This window comes from Jaculus jaculus, chromosome 8 (assembly GCF_020740685.1).
Source record: "Jaculus jaculus isolate mJacJac1 chromosome 8, mJacJac1.mat.Y.cur, whole genome shotgun sequence".
NCBI lineage: Eukaryota > Metazoa > Chordata > Mammalia > Rodentia > Dipodidae > Jaculus > Jaculus jaculus.
Window position 1 is genome coordinate 59628323 of NC_059109.1, and position 15612 is coordinate 59643934.

General features: G+C 40.4%; 2 pseudogenes; both read left to right on the plus strand.

The window, feature by feature from the left end:
* The first annotated feature begins 594 nt into the window (after window positions 1-594).
* On the plus strand, window positions 595-15265 carry LOC105943612 (annotated as a pseudogene).
* LOC101614184 lies at window positions 1018-1944 on the plus strand (annotated as a pseudogene).
* Window positions 15266-15612: the final 347 nt, after the last annotated feature.

Sequence of the window (15612 nt, forward strand, 5' to 3'; positions counted from 1 at the left end):
TGGCACTCCTATTCTCTCCCTCTCTCTCTCTATCTCTCTCTCTCTCTCACTTTCTCTATCTGCCTCTCTCTCAAATAAATAAAAAGCTATATAAAAGCATTTAAGTTCATAATCAAATGTGAAATATGACTATAAAAATATGTTTTAAGGGGCTGGAGAGATGGCTTAGCTGTTAAGCACTTGCCTGTGAAGCCTAAGGAACCCGGTTCAAGGCTCGATTCCCCAGGACCCACGTTAGCCAGATGCACAAGGGGGCGCACATGTCTGGAGTTCATTTGCAGTGGCTGGAGGCCCTGGCGCGCCCATTCTCTATCTGCCTGCCTGCCCCTCCCCCCCCCCTCTGTCTCAAATAAATAAATAAAAATGAACAAAAAATATGTTTTAAAAATAAAACAATGGTATGTGTCTAAAAATATATAAGAGAAAAAAGCAAATTTTTTTATAATTAAAATTGTCTCTTAAGCCATGTTAGTCTGTATCTAGCTTACTAACAATTTTTGAATTACCCATGATTTTGCTAAATCAGTGCTACCTATCCTAAATCAAAGTCTACTTTCTCAGGTAGCATGAAGGTTGTTACAGCCAACAAAGATGATGGATAAAGTGAACCATTCTGTGGTATCTGAGTTTGTGTTCCTGGGACTCTCCAATTCTTGGGCCATCCAGATACTCCTTTTCCTCTTTTCCTGTATGTTCTATGTGGCAAGTCTGATGGGAAATGTCTTCATTGTGGTAACAGTGATTTCAGACCCTCATTTGCAGTCTCCCATGTACTTCCTTCTAGCCAATCTTTCCATCATTTGCCAGAGGGCTAATATCCAGAACATAGAAAGAACTCAAAAATAAAACCTAACAGCCACTATGAAGAGATAGAATCTCAAAGTAGTTTTAATTTGCAATTTAGTGATGGCTAATAATGTTGAACATTTAAAATATATTTATAGTATTTATTGCTTGTTTGTATTTCTTCTTTTGAGTTCTCTGTTCAGTTGCATAGTCCGTCTCTCCACGGTCGCGATGACCATCATCAAAAAATCAAACGAGCCTTTCCATGATAACCACACAGGGTCCATAAGCCTTGTATTCGAACCCCAGCATAACTTAAAGGGGAAGCTAACACAACGTGCAGAGCCCACCATCCCCTGTCTCAATTCCTTGCTGCAGAAGCCCACTTAGGTAGCACCAAGCTTGATTTCCAGATGGAGCAGTACATCCACAAGAGGAAGAGTGCTGACATCTACATCACCAATCTGAAGAGGACCTGAGGAAAGCTTCTGCGGGCAGCTCACGCCACTATTGCCATGGAGAACCCTACTGTCAGCTCCTCCTCCCAGAACTCTGCCATGCTGAAGTTTGCGCAGCCACAGGAGCCACTCCCATCACTGGGTACTTCACCCCTGGGACCTTCACTGACCCGATCCAGGCAGCCTTCAGGGAGCCTCGCCTTCTGGTGGTGACTGACCCCAGGGCTGACCACCGGCCTCACAGAGGCATCCTACGTCAACCTGCCTGCCATTGCTCTGTGTAATACAGACTCTCCTCTGCACTTTGTGGACATTGTCATCCCATGTTAACAACAAGGAAGCGCACTTAGCGGGTCTCCTGTGGTGGATGCTGTCCCGGGAGTCCTGCACATGCGCGGCACCACCTCCCAGGAACAACCCTGGGAGGTCATGCCCCATCTGTACTTCTATAGAGACTCCAAGGAGATCAAGGAGGAGCAGGCGGCAGCTGAGAAGGCCATGAACCAGGAGAATGAACTAGCCTGCTCCCAAGTTCACTGCTGCCTAGCCTGAGGTGGCAGACTGGTCCAAACGTGTGCAGGTGCCCTCTGTGCCTACCCAGCAGTTCCCGACAGAATACTGGAGTGCTCAGCCGGCCACTGAGGTCTGGTCTGCAGCTCCCACTGCCCAGGCCACGGTGTGGGTGGGAACATCCCCTTAACAGTCCTAAACTGTTCTGTGGACTCAGGAAAGGGGGAAATAAACAGTTTCTAAAAACAAAAAAGAAATTGAATTAGCCTGGCCTGGTGGGGCATGCCTTTAATCCCAGCAGTTGGGAGGCAGAGGTAGGAGAATTGCCATGAGTTCAAGGCCAACCTGAGATTATACAGTCCAGCCTGGATTAGAGCCAGATCCTACCCCCAACAAAACAATCAAGAGCCCGGCATGGTGGTGCGTGCCTTTAATCCCAGCACTTGGGAGGCAGAGGTAGGAGGATTGTCTTGAGTTCAAGGCCACCCTGAAACTACATAGTAAATTCCAGGTCAGCCTGGGCTAGAGCAAAATCCTACCTTTAAAAAATGAAAGAAAAAAAAAAACAATTAAATGATACCAAATGAGTGTGTAGGGAGGGAAATAGAAATATTCACTACTAAGCCAGGTGTGGTGGCACTCGCGAGGCAGAGGTAGGAGGATCGCCATGAGTTCGAAGCCACCCTGAGACTACAGAGTTAATTCCAGGTCAGCCTGGACCAGAGTGAGACCCTACCTCGAAAAACCAAAAAAAAAAAGAAAGAAAGAAAGAAATATTCACTACTGGTAGGCATGCAAACTGGTACAACCATTATAGAAATCAGTGTGAAGACAGGTGTGGTGGCACATGCCTTTAATCCCAGCACTCGGGAGACAGAGGTAGGAGAATCGCCATGAGTTCAAGGCCACCCTGAGACGACAGAGTTAATTCCAGGTCGGCCTGGGCCAGAGTGAGACCATACCTTGAAAAAAAAAAAAGAAAAGAAAAGAAAAAAAAGAAATCAATGTGGTGCTTTCTCAAAAAGCTAAAAATATATCTGCCATATAACCCAGATATGCCACACCTTTGCATCTACCTAAAGGACTTGACACTTTTCCAATAGAGATACTTGCTCATTCATGTTTATTGCTGCTCTATTCACAATAGGTATAAAATGGAATCAGCTTCAAAACTCATTAAAGGGCTGAGAATAAGTAGCTGTTGGGTACCTATTCATTCTGATAGAGATTAGATGCAAGGTAACTATATTTTGCAGATAGTTACTTAGGAACACAAGCCCAAAGGAACATAGTTACTGACCTGCCCTTCCAAGTGCTGAGATTAAAGATGTGCACTACAGGGTTACAGAAAGAATTGGCATGCCAGGGCCTTTAGCCACTGCAAACAAACTCCACACACATGTGCTATTTTGTACATCTGGCTTAATGTGGGAACTGGGACATCAAGCTCAGATTCTTAGGTTCTGCCAGCAAGTTCCTTAACCATTGAGCCATCTCTCTAGCCCCCAATATATATATTTTTTGTGGGGGGGTTGAGGCAGGGTTTCACTCTGGCCCAGTCTGACCTGGAATTCACTATGTAGTCTCAGAGTGGCTTCAAACTCACGTGATCCTCCTACCTCTGCCTCCTGAGTGCTGGGATTAAAGGCATGCACCACCATGCTCAGCCAACCCCCAATATACTTTTGATTGTGTGGTCATAAGCAGACTCCAGACTCATTTCCAATGATATGGACTCATTGAGAAGAGAGTCTAGGTTTAATAATGCACCTCACACAGTTAAAAATAAAATTAAAAAGTTGCCAAGAGTTTATTTGATTAGTTTGTTGAAGTATTGGGCAATAAGTGGCCTATTGTGAATGAGCTGGAGCTACCTGACTGATATCCCCTGGCTTGATGTTGATGTAGGTATTAAAAGGCTCCTGGAAATTGGAACGCTGGCGTGGATTTTCCATGTGAAACCTTATCCTCTGCAATAAGAGGGTCCAGAAATTTGTGCCCATCATTAAAACTATAATAAATGGATTTCTGAGGGGAGCACCAGCATACTTGAAAAACTCACTGATGGCTTTTTTAGGTAATGAGAACCTTACAGTGAGAGCCATAGTTGCTAAATTAGATGATTTATATGCAAAGAGTATAGCTGGATCCCAATGCAACACAGGCCAAGTGATTCACCAAAAGAGAGGTGTGTGTATTTAGCATGATCGACACCATAGGCAAAGCAATATTAATAAGGGTATGACTCCTGCAAACCTTTTGTACTGACTAATCAATCATGGTATTCCCAGAGGAAATAGATAGGAAGACTACTAAGTTCTTACTCCATCTGTATAAGCCAGAAACATTTTAGACAAAGAAACATAAAGCTACTTTGAATCATAGCAACAGAGAATTGTGTTGCCTTAATAAATTTCCAGGCTTAAGCCACTTTACAGGATTCTGCTACAATTCCAAAATGGCCTTTGTACTAGGGTAACTATTAGAGAAAACAATCAGACCTGTCAGAGCCTACTAGATAATGACTCTGAATTGACATTGATTCTGGGAGACCCCAAACACCATTGTGGCCCTCCAGTTAAAGTACAGGCTCACAGATGTCAGGTGATAAGTGGCATTTTAGTTGGACTCTCTGTTAGTTCAGTGAGCCCTGGGACTCATCTTCTGGTTATCTTCCCAGTCCCTGAATGCATAATTAGGTTAAATCTACTTAGAAGTGCAGCTAAGGGATGGGGTGAGCAATGGGGAAGGAGGATGAATTAGACCAAGGTATAATAGTGTACACACACACACATATGAAAATGCTATCATAAAACCCTTTGTTGCAGTCAGGTTTGCATTTCTGGTAGAAATTACCCTACCAAGAGCAGCTTGTGGGGAAAAGAAGTTTATTTTGGCTTACAAGCTTAAGGGGAAGCTTCACGATGGCAGGGAAAAATGATGGCATGAGCAGAGGGTAGACATCACCCCCTGGCCCACACATAAAGTGGACAATAGGAGCAGGAGAATATGCCAAACACTAGCAAAGGGACACTGGCTATAACACCCATAAGCCCGCCCCCAACAATACACTCCCTCCTGGAGGTGTTAATTCCCAAATCTCCATCAGCTGGGAACCTAGCATTCAGAACACCTAAGCTTATGGGGGACACCTGAATCAAACCACCACATTCTGCCCTTGGCCCCCATAAACTGATAACCATACATGATGTAAAATGAATGCATTCATCTAACATTAAAAGTTATCATAGTTTTTTTTATCAATTCCAATGATGTCTGTACATCACCATAGTCCAAGGTCTTTTAACTGAGCCATAATACCAAAAAACAACCTCAAAAAACCCATAATGGCACAGAATAAATATTCACACTGCAAAAGATGGCATTGGACATAGCAAAGAAATATTCAACCAATATGAGATTTAAAACAACCAGGGCAAACATCAAACTGTGGCTTCAAGTTCACACTCTAGCCAGTGACAAGTCCCCAAGTCTGATAATTCTAACCAACAAGTCTCTGGAGTTCCAATTCCACCCCTCCAGCTAGGCTACTCACAGTCCTGCAAAACTTCATCCAGGGCCAGCATCTTTCCTTAGCAGCCATCTCATGGTCCTGGCATCTCTACTGGGTCTCCACTGCAATCCACAGTTCATCCTCACAGCTAATTCAGGCATCCAGCAAACCTGCTACATACTGCCCATGGCCATTTCCAAAACACAAGACCATGTTGCAAGTTCAATGATCCTCTCTTTCCTGCATTTCTTATACTCCACAATACCAGGTACGGTATCAATTTGTTAATCCAGTTAGGGAATAAAGCAGACTTTGAAGAACAGGATACTCCTTCAGCATTCAGGCCCCTTCAAAAGAGTCTATATTCTTTCTGTTGCCACAGTGCAGGTCAGCTGGCCCCAAACTCAATGGTTGTAATCTCTCAAACATCTACAGGTGAGTGGACATCAGTTTAAGCCCAAAGATTCATTTTTTTCTTTGCCATATCCCTCTGCTCATACCAGTTCATTTCTACACAAAGCAACCCTGCACAACTTCTCAGGACACGGGCATAACAGCAAGCTTTTCATACAGACTGCCTCTAGCCCAGTCCAGGCAAAGCTCTTTCTCACCCTCATAAGCCAAACCTCACAGTCCATAGTTCTTACTGCATTCAGGCCTTTCAACTCTGACCAGAATAGTCCATTAAGCTATACTTACAGCACTGCAAATTATCTCTTAGGCCAAGGTTTCAAATCCTTCCACATTCCTCTTGAAAATTAGCTCCAAATGGTCAAAGCCACACAGGTCAGGTGTCTAACAGCAATCCAACTCCTCAATACCACTTTACTGTTGTAGTCAGGTTCTGCTGACAGAAATCACCCAATCAAGAGCAGCTTCTGGTAAAAAGAGGCTTATTTTATCTCACAGGTTTGAGGGGAAGCTCCATGATGGCAGGGGGAAACAATAGCATGAGCAGAGGGTGGACATTACCCCATGGCCCACATAAGGTAGACAACAGGAACAGGAGAGTGTGCCAAACACTAGCAAGGGGACACTGGCTATAATACTCATAAGCCTGCTCCCAATGATACAGTGCCTCCAGGAGGCATCAATTCCAAAATCTCTACCAGCTGGAAACCTAACATTCAGAACATCTGAGTTTATGGTGGACACCTGAATCAAACCACCACACCCCTGTTGTATGCTAAATTAAAAATTAATGAGAAAGTAAAAGGAAAGATACAATCACAGACACTGCTGATTTTTAAGGAGAATTTATTTTTATTTGTTTATTTGAGAGAAAGAGGCAGAGAGAGAGAGAAAGTGTGGGCACACCAGGGCCTCCAGCTGCTGGAAATGAACTCCAGATACATGCGCCACCTTGGGCATCTGGCTTAGGTGGGTCCTGGGGAATCAAACCTGGGTTATTTAGCTTTGCAAGCTATCATCTTAACCACTTAGCCATCCCTCCATACTATTAGGGAGAATTTATGAGGATGTCATTGCTGTTTTGCTTTTAGTACTGACCTAGTATGATATCCAAAATATGAAGTAACTGTATGCATAAACACTTATCTCTCAGGAAAAAATACTGGCCAAAAACAGAGCAACAACCTAAAACGCCCTGCCATTCTAGGCAGTAACTTTCAGTAGCTGATGCCTAAGGACTTGCGGGGAGAAGAATTTAGGGGCAGGTGGAACAATAAGGGTCTGTATTCTAACCAGTGTGTAAGTATTTAATTTAAACATACACTTTATTGCCTTGAGTTCCAGATGAATATTAACATTATTGGTATTTATGGGTTGGAGTTGGAGGAAGGCATCCAGTGCTCAAATTTTTATTTGCATAATCTGGTAATCTGGGCAATCCAATAGGTAGAAAGTGACACATACCAACCATGGAGGGCTATGTAGTATGGCTAAATAAAAAATATTCTAGATTTAATCTTAGCATCATAGTATCAGTAGAAAGAAATAATTAAAATTAGATGGATAGCATTATTTTATATGTAAATACATAAAGACTAATAATGCATAATTTACTATCACATGAAACACAAAAAGACATATTCTTCTGTCTTTTTCTTTAATTTTTATTTCTTTATTTGAGAGAGAAAGAGAGAGGCAGATTGAAAGAGGGAGAATGGGCACACCAGGGCTTCCAGCTGCTGCAAATGAACTCCAGACACATGTGCCACATTGGGCATTTGACTTACATGGGTCCTGGGAAATCAAACCTCAGTTCTTTGGCTCTGCAGGCAAATGCCTTCACTGTTAAGCCATCTCCCCAGCCCAGGACATACTTTTTTTCTTTTCAGGCAAGCCCAACAGATTGGCCTTCCCCACACCATAGGTTTTTGTTTCTTTCTTTCTTTCTTTTAGAGAGAGAGAGATACAGAAAGATAGAGAGAATTGACACACCAGGGCCTCCACCACTGCAATTGAACTTGCACCACCTAATGGGCATGTGCAACCTTGAGCTTGCCTCACCTTTGTGTGTCTGGTTTATGTGAGACCTGAAGAGTAGAACATGGGTCCTTAGGCTTCTCAGACAAGCGCCTTAAACCCCTAAGCCATCCATCTCTCCAGGCCCTGCCTTTTTTTTTTTTTTTTTTTTTTTTTTTTTGGTTTTTCGAGGTAGGGTCTCACGCTAGCTCAGACTGACCTGGAATTCACTATGTAGTCTCAGGTGGTCTTGAACTCATGGTGATCCTCCTACCTCTGCCTCATGAAGGTGTGCACCACCACGCCTGGCTCCCTGACATTTTTTAATGTGAGAGAGTGAGAGCAAGAGAGAGAGAGAATTGGTACAGCAAGGCGTTCAGCCACTGCAATTGAACTCCAGACACATGTGTCCCCTTGTGCGTATGTGTGACCTTGTGCACTTGCATCATCTTGTCCATCTAGTTTATGTGGGATCTAGAGAGTTGAACATCAGTTCTTAGGCTTTTCAGGCAAGCCCCTTAACCACTAAGCCATCTTTCCAGACCCAGAACATACTTTTTATGTTTATTGTTATTATTATTTATTCTTTTTAACAACATATTTTATATGGCTACATCATGTGTTAGCACCCTCTTTTCCCTTATCCCTGCCCCCATTCCACTGGGGACACTCCTCAGTGGGGTTGCAGGTATTCCTCATGGGGTTGTGGTTTATGCAGAAGAGAGGGCGGAAAGAATGTCAGAGCCACATGTTGGGTCATGATATGCAGAGATATTTATCTTACCCATAACTGAGGGCTAACTCCACAATGCATGACCCATATACCTCAACAAGGAGAGGCCAAGGGTAGGAGGTAGGTCATGGATGAGCCTAATAATGGTACCAAACTGACTGTATTTGATGAATACAAAACTAACTTTAAAAAAAATGTTAAGATGCTTGATATAATTGATATTCATTTCTAGGAAAGTAAATTTTATCAGATTGCCTAGAAACATTTTGATTCATCAATATAGGATTTTAATTGGCAGCGATCAATTGTATAAATTGATTTTCTTGAGGATCCTGGTATCACCTTGCCCTCTTGGGATACACTATTAACATTTCCTCTTATTGCTTTGCTCACAATGAATAAATATTTTAGGAGAACTTTTGGCTAATTGACCTCAGTTTTGAAAGACCCAATCATTGTCACTTTATTTGGTCACTATACTCCAATACAGTTACTTAGCTAATTTTTCCATTTATAAAACAATTTATGTACCTTTCTACACTCTAGAGATACTGGGTTGTGAATAGCCATACAGGAAGTATGATGTGGAGTTCCTGAGAACAAACCACTGTTAAAGCAAACAAACCCCAGTTGCAAGGAAGACTGTGGTGTGCTTTCTACACACATCAATCAAGGTTTTGCATGCAGGCTGGAAGAGACTTGGGAGAAAGTGGGGGAAGGAAGTTTGATGATTACAGCAGAAAAAGAAGTATGAACTTTTGTAGATATATGGAACAAAAAGTAATCTTAATTTTAACTGATATTTGGGAATGCCTTAAGATCTAAGGATTCAACTGAGGGACACAGTCACAGTATGGCTTGGCTCAGGATAAGGATACTGGCTGGTAACAGGACTCTTTAGGAAAATTTGTGGGCACTGAAAATGAAGATGAATATGCTTATTTTCTTTTCTTCCTAACAAGTTCTTGCCTGCTTCTCTTTAGAGAAAAGCTAAGATATAATATATATTATATATTATAATATAATATATATGATATAATAATAATGACAACTACAGTTTGGAAAAATAAACTCCAGCTTTATGGAAGCAAGAAGGCAAGAGCGTGATGGAAACTCACTTGCAAGAAAACTATGTGCTTAAGTTGACCCAGACTAAATATGTCATATCCATTAAAAATTATAAATCGGAATAATGGAGAAAAAGTAGGAAACCAAATGTGTAATGCTTAACATCCAGTAATCAATCTTCTAGTCCTTGTGTATGGTTTTTACAGACTTTACGTCTAAAGCTGATGACTTCAATAGATACTGCTTTATGACCCTCAGTGGAATGGGGACAGGGAGGAGGGAAATGATGATACCAACACATGATGTGTGCATACAAAGTATATACTTAATTTTAAAAAGTGGACAAAAGATTTTTTTTGCAAAGAATCTTTAGATTATTGTGCTAATAAAAATGAGGAAACTTACTCTCCGTTGGAGAATCTGCTTCTCTTTTTCAGATAGATGTAGATCCTAAGGAGAGAGCCATCCCATCATACCTCAAAAGAGCCCCGGCTGAAACTAAGAAAAATTGGTGAAACAAGCAAGGGTGCTGTTTTCCTGGTGAACCGGATACCAGCACAAGGGGGAAGGAGATCAACACAGAGAAAAATCAACTCCTACCAAATCAGCCAAAGACCCAGAGGCCCCCAACACCTCATCACTGAAGCAAACCAAAAATGAACCCAACATGGCTCAGGGAAATTTTGCGGAAGAGGGGGCGGAAAGAATGTCAGAGCCACATGTTGAGTCATGATATGCAGAGATATTTATCTTACCCATAACTGTGGGCTAACTCCACAATGCATGACCCATATACCTCAACAAGGAGGGGCCAAGCATAGAAGGTAGGTCATGGATGAGCCTAATAATGGTACCAAACTGACTGTATTTGCTGAATACAAAACTAATTAATAAAAAAATTTTAAAAAAATAAGGAAACCCAGGAACTAAATTAACTTTCAAACCTTGTAAACTGAGAGAGAACAGATTTTTGTCCTGGACAGAAATAAAGAAAGGGAACAGACTCAGACTATATTTTTGTTCTTCTAGCTCAGTGATTTCATTAATTGGGAGTAACATGCATCACTCTTTGTTTCCTTCTCAGGCTGTTAATCTAGTCTGTGGTGTTGCCCAATGTCACACAAATGCGAACAGAAATGGAAATGGCAAAGCAGAAAGTCCCTTACTAGCAACAGTCTCAGAAGAGGTCACACTCTTCCATAGTCAAAATTCCCCCTCTGGAAGAGACTATCTCTCAGAGGTGGACACACGTTGCTCAGGATATATGAAGACTTGAGATGAGAAAAGAATAAGGTTCTAGATATGCTGATATTTTCTATTCATATCATTTCTCTTCTTTGCCTTTTAAGTATAGCAAAAAGTGGGCAAAATTTGTATTTAGTTCTATTTCTCATTTTCTCAATTCTAGATGTCATTCCTAGGGACTGTCCCTCTCCTACCAAGACCTTCTACTCTTAACCTGTCTCTATCAGCAATAAACCCAAGATAATCCCCGTGGGTATTGACCTGGATTTAATTTTTTTTTTTCCATCAGCAAACCTCTCATATCTAACATGCATAAATATCTCAGCTAAGGAAAGCTATCTGGGAAATTGTCTAATAGCTTGGTGGAAGACACTTCCTTTAGCAATGTATGCGGGATGAGGAACAGCAGTGTGTTTACAAAGAGAACACAGTGATGGGTGCTAAGAGCAAATAAGATGGGACACTAGAGAGTTCAAGATTGCACAACTAAACTCATTTGGCCATCTCCTACTCTTTATATAATTTCACATCTTGGCAACCAAAACAGTCTTCATTCTATGATTCTGTTTCCCTTTCTCTTTCTTTCTTTTATCTTTTCATCCATTACATTTCCCATTTTAAAGCATAGTTAATTATCTTAAATATTAAAGTATCTTGTTTTCTGCCTAGGCTCTATCTTTGAATAAACTTTATCCAGAGTCTCACCTTGTTTCTCTGAATAACTCCATATGTCCTCCTAGTTTTTCTCTTTTCCCTATACATCCATGACCAGTCAAATTTACCATAATCTCCTTTGCAATTATGATTTGTCTTTTTCCAAAATACTTTTACATATTTATTTGTGAAAGAGAAAGACTGGGCATGCCAGGGCTTCATGCCTCTACAAGCAAACTGCAGACACATGCACATGTTGTATAACTGGCTTTAAATGGGTACACTGAGAAATTGAACTCAGGCTGGCAGACTTGGCATGCAAGTGCCTTACACCATTGAACCATCTCTCCAGGCATTGTCATTTACTTTTTTTTCTTTGAGACAATGACTCACTATATAACCACAGCTCGCCTGGAACACACTACGAGTTTTGTGGCACAGGCTGGCAGTGCTGAGGTCTTAGGTGTTCATCATCACACCTGTCTTTTTTTTTTTTTCCAATATTCAATTTGGATAAAGCAGCAAATATATGCTTCCCACTTTATATTATCATTGCTATTTCACAAAATCCTAAATTTTAAGTTGAAATATATTTTTCCCTTAGTGATTGGAGGGAATTATTTTTCTTGTCCATTTTTTAAAATATTTGTTTATTTATTTAAGAGTAAGAGAGAGAGAGAAAGAGAGGCAGATAGATATTTTCAATATCCAGAATGCCATATACCATTCCAGAGGTTTGGGATACCACATTGACAACAGTTCTTGCTTTTGTGGGTTCCATATCCACTATAGAAAATGAAATTTTGGTGTTACATATTCCTTCTCTACAAGAAGTAAAGACACTGGAAAAAATTCTGTAATTTGTTAAATACTTGGGAAGTTTTAAGCACTTTACTTCAGGAAATCTTTTCTAGATATTTTGACTTTTTAAATCCAAATTCTTATGTGTATAACTTACATTACATGTTTTATTTTTCAAGGGTTCTGTTTAAAAATGTGAATTTATTTCCTCACATATGTTTATAAAACTTGGGACTCCATCCCAAAACTCCTGAAGGTGATTAACTCCTATAGCAAAGCAGGAGGATACAAAATCAATGCACAAAAATCAGTAGCCTTTCTATATGCAAATGACAAAGATACAGAGAAAGAAATAAGGGACATGGCCCCATTTTCAATAACAACAAAAAATAAAATAAAATACCTTGGAATAATGTTAACCAAGGAAGTGAAAGATCTATACAATGAAAACATAAAAACACTCAAAAAAGAAACTGAGGAGGACTTGAGAAAATGGAATGACCTCCCTTGCTCCTGGATAGGCAGAATTAACATTGTGAAAATGGCAATCCTACCAAAGGCAATATACAGATTTGATGCAATTCCAATTAAAATCCCAACATTGTTTTTCACAGAGATAGAAAAAAATGATCTCAAATTTCATCTTGTGCATCTGACCTATATGGGTCCTGGAGAATCAAACCTGGATCCTTTGGCTTTGCAGGCAAATACCTTAACCACTAAGCCATCCCCCTGGCCCTATTTATTGACTTTTAAATGATTAGTAGAGGTCCCATATTTATCTTATGACAGGATTTTTCTTATACAACAATTTCTTTATGTGGTTAAACAAATACAGTAATGATCTTGTGATTTTTTGTTTTGTTTTGTTTTATTTTTTGAAGTGGGGTCTCGCTCTGGTCCAGGCTGACCTGGAATTAACTATGTAGTCTCAAGGTGGCCTTGAACTCATGGTGATCCTCCTACATCCGCCTCCTGAGTGCTGGGATTAAAGGCATGTGCCACCATGCCTGGCTGATCTTGTGATCTTATGATAACCCCTTATTGGCAAACTAGTTACATACAGTTTAAACCTAATTGAATTATGATATACTCTTAATTCCAGTGTCATTCTTCAGTCCCATAAATTTATTCTTTCCTTCAACAAGTGTGAGTTACATATTATTTAACTGTGTTAGTCACCATTGGTAATTGAAGTGGTGGTGAGAATTATTCATATATACAAGACATGATTCTTATATCCAAAAATCTGTTTGTTTTTATTTTGCAGTTCTGGGGATCAAATGTATGCCTCACAGATGCCAGGCAAGTGCTCTGCCACAGAGCTACATGGCGTGCCTCTAGTAATAGCTGCATTTTAATTCAAGAGATGGTCATTTATATATTCATGAAAGGCAAAGTAAGTGTATGGAGACAGCCAGATTGAGGAAATGTCACAAATAAGAAAGCATTTGCCTGAGAATTTGAGAACTGAGCTTTGTAAATTACACAATTAGAATGAGAGAAATTTCAAGTTAAAAATGTGAAATGTTTAAAGTTTAATTGAGTAAGTTACAGAATGGAGACCGAAAGCTCTGTGCTATGCATGAGTAATTGTTAGGTGGCTCAAGTGATTGGTTGAAATCACATTCATTCATAAGAAATCAATCAAGCTGGGCATCGTGGTGCACACCTTTAATCCCAGCACCTGGGAGGCAGAGGTAGGAAGATCGCCAAGAGTTCAGGACCACCCTGAGACTACATAGCAAGTTGCAGGTCAGCCTGAGCTAGAGTGAGACCCTATCTTGACAAACTGAAAAAAAAAAAAATCAGTCAAAAAAGTTTTAAAGATGACTTTTTTATCATCCAAGTAGAACATACTGGGCAGGAGGGTAAAATAAATATACATTTGATACTAAACAATAGCAAAGGAGGAACAGGCTAGAGATGGAACAAATTCAGTATGATAGTTTTCAAACCCTTAATGCCATATGGGAAGTAGCTGACCCATTGGAAGTTCAGTATACATGTGAAAAAGATTATTTTGCTATGTGTAATGCTAATAATGTGTTAATTACTTCAATGGTTATATGTTTCTTTCTTCAACACTTGCTCAAAGTAATTCTTGCCCATTTTCTTTCTTCCCTTAGACAACATGAAAGTTGATTATGGTTTCTGAAGCAATAAATGGAGTGAACGTCTCTGTAGTATAAGACTTTGTTTTCCCAGGATTCACTAATTCATGGGAGAGTCAGCTTCTACTTTTTGTCTTCACCTTTTTCTCTACCATGCAAGCATGATGAGCAACCTTGTCATTGTGTCCACTGTGACTTTGGATACCCATCTGTACTCCCTCATGTATTTACTCCTGAATCTCTCAGTCAGTGATATGGTATTTGGATCAAATGTAGCTCAAAAGATGACTTGTGATATTTTTAAGAAACACAAGACCATCTCCTTCTGGGGATGTATTACCCAGATCTCCTCTAGTCATTTTGTTGGAGGCACTGAGATGCTGCTGCTCATAGCCATGGATGTTGATAGATATGTGGCCATCTGTAAGCCTCTCCACTACTTGGCCATTACGAGCCCACACATGTGTTTATTCTTTTTAGGCACTTCACTATTGCGATTAGTGTTTGTGGTATATTTACCTTTCTGTGGCACTAATACGTTTGACAGTTTTTACTGTGATCTTCCATGACTCCTCTGACTTGCTTGCACAAATACTCAAGAACTTGAGTTCATGGTCACTCAATAGTATACTCAGTTCTGTGGGTTCATTTGTCCTATTGATCATTCACTATATTATTTTATTCACTGTTTGGAAACACTCTTCTGATGGTTCATCTAAGGCCCTCTCTACACTGTCAGCATATGTCACTGTGGTCATCTTATTCTTTGCCACACTGATGTTTTTCTACACTTGGCCTTCTCCCACATCACACTTGAATAAATATCTTGCCATTTATTGATGCATTTATCACTCCCCTTTTGAATCTAGTCATCCACACATTCAGGAACAAAGACATGAAAGTGGAAATGAGGAGATTGTGCAGTCATCTAGCACACTGTAGAGAATTTTCATAAATGGCCTGCCTATAAAGACATAGAACTGTAGATTCTTCCTCATGATTGCAACAAAAGCACCATGAAAATTCACAGATATATCGAAGACATATGTTATGTTATATGCCCATAAATCTGTCCATGGAATTATTACAATGATTTCACTATTATGTTACAAGCATGTTATTGCATGACACACTATCAATGTGTTAAAATCAACTCATCTGGGACTTCTGGTCAAGATGGCATCTGCCTAATCGTGAAGCACCTCCCAGGGAAGGAAAGGCAAGACATTTAGGTTCATTGGGTCTTCTAGGGGTGAGTAGTCTCTAACAGACCTCCAGTGGGAGGGAGCAGTGGATCAAAGC